General features: G+C 41.8%; 1 pseudogene; it reads left to right on the top strand.

Moving 5' to 3' along the window:
• Nucleotides 1–1,298: 1,298 nt before the first annotated feature.
• LOC103230159 (ATP synthase F(0) complex subunit C2, mitochondrial pseudogene) lies at nt 1,299–1,760 on the top strand (annotated as a pseudogene).
• Nucleotides 1,761–2,023: the final 263 nt, after the last annotated feature.

A 2,023-nucleotide genomic window follows, 5' to 3' on the forward strand; every position in this document is an offset into this window, starting at 1 on the left:
GATATTATATACCAGTAGAAATAAATGAACTATAGCAATACACAGACGAATCTCAGGAATATGAAATTGAACAAACAAACAAAAAAGCAAGGCAAAGAAATACACAGAGTAATTCCGCTTACATAAAGTTAAAAAACATGCAAGACTAAATAATATACTGTTTAGAAATAAGAATGTATGTCATAAGATAATAAAGAAAAACAGAAGACTCATAAACAGAAAAAAGAGGTTCTAAGACAATAGGGAAGTAGATGAGAGTGGTGATGAGCACACAGAGAAGTTCCATGATGGGTGATGGAAATATTCTATCATTCAGACTGGTATATGAGTAGGTGGATGTACAAAAGTATAACGAAGTATATGTATATATTCATTTATATTCATTCAGTAGCAAATAAATATGAAAATACATCTCTCTCTAGGTAATGTTCTTTGACCTCATGATGTTCACCACACTTCCGGAAGTCGGAAATATGCCATGTGAATCCCAGCTCATAGACCAGTTTATGATTCACCCTTGTTCTCATCTTTTAGTCCTATTTCCTTTTCACAGCCTCCACTCTCCCATATCAACGTAAAAATACATCCCATGACCAGTATTTGGGCATTATCAGGGAAAATGATAGGAAAGTACTTAAAAATTAACTTAACCTTTTCTCTCCACGTGTTTGTTTTGCAATATGTTTAGTTTTGAGGCTCTCATTAGCGGTTTAGGGGGGTCCTTTATAGAAACTGGCCAACTAGCACTTGACAACTCATACTAGGATGAAGGCTTTTGACTTAGTGGCCCCAGGGGGCACTCATTAGCACCATAAGGGTCTTCTTTAGCATACAGCCTCAATAGATAAGGTCTACATAGTAAATAGGGGAGTGAGAAAGAATAATTTATATTAGGAATGTCCTAAGGAAATGTAAGTTATCCTACAAAGGAAATGTAGGTTTTCACTGAAGATCCCTGTTTCATAGATAAGGAAATACAGGGGTTAGAAGATATAAAGGTGTTGTCCTGAATAATGAGTGGGCAGGGAATGTATGTCAAGATGTACTGACAGCAGATATCTGCCTCTTAAAGAGGGTCAGTATGTACCATCCAATTTCATGTCTTCTTAATCATTCCCTCTCCCTGACCCTCCACTGTATGTTTAAACAGGAGAGTCCTCTCTGTCTTCTCTGCACTGGGAGCAGCTCTCCTGCCACAGTCCCTCACCCCCTGAAAATGTATGCCTGCTCCAAGTTCATCTCCACTCTCTCCTTGGTCAAGAGCACTTCACTGCTGCTGAGCCATCCACTATCTGCAGTGGTGTTGAAATGACCGGAGACAATGACAGATGAGAGTCTCAGCAGCTTGGCAGTCTCACATCCCCTTACCTCACTTGTCCCTAGCCACAGCTTCCAAACCAGCGCCATTTCAAGGGACATCAACAGAGCAGTCAAGTTCATTGGGGCTGGGGCTACCATAGTTGGGGTGGCTGGCACTGGGGCTGGTATTGGGACTGTGTGTGGGAGCCTCCTCATTGGTTATGCCAGGAACCCTTCTCTGAAGCAACAGCTCTTCTTCTATGCCATTCTGGGCTTTGCCCTCTGGGAGGCCTTGCGGCTCTTTTGCCTGATGGTGGCTTTTCTCATCCTCTTCCCCGTGTGAAGGAGCTGGTCTCCACCTCCCATAGTTCTTTCTCCCATGTCTGATAGGCCCTGTGTGTTCCTTTTCCTATACCTCCTCAGGCAGCCTGGGGAACATGGTCGGCTCAGGGTTTGACAGAGAAAAGATAAATAAATACTGTATTAATAAGAAAAAAAAGTAAACAGGAGAATGAGACCAGCACGCACCCCTGCTTGGGTACTCAATGATATACTGGTACAGATAGTGGTAAAAAGAAAACAGCAGTGGTGCCAGGGGAGTGGTAGAAAGTGTTAGAAATTATTACCAAGTGTGAGAAGGGGATTGTTCACCCACTACTTTTCTCTGGACTTCTATATCTAGGAGTATGATATTCAAAAGAAAAGGAATATAGCAAATATAGCC

The sequence above is a fragment of the Chlorocebus sabaeus genome, chromosome 25 (assembly GCF_047675955.1).
Source record: "Chlorocebus sabaeus isolate Y175 chromosome 25, mChlSab1.0.hap1, whole genome shotgun sequence".
NCBI lineage: Eukaryota > Metazoa > Chordata > Mammalia > Primates > Cercopithecidae > Chlorocebus > Chlorocebus sabaeus.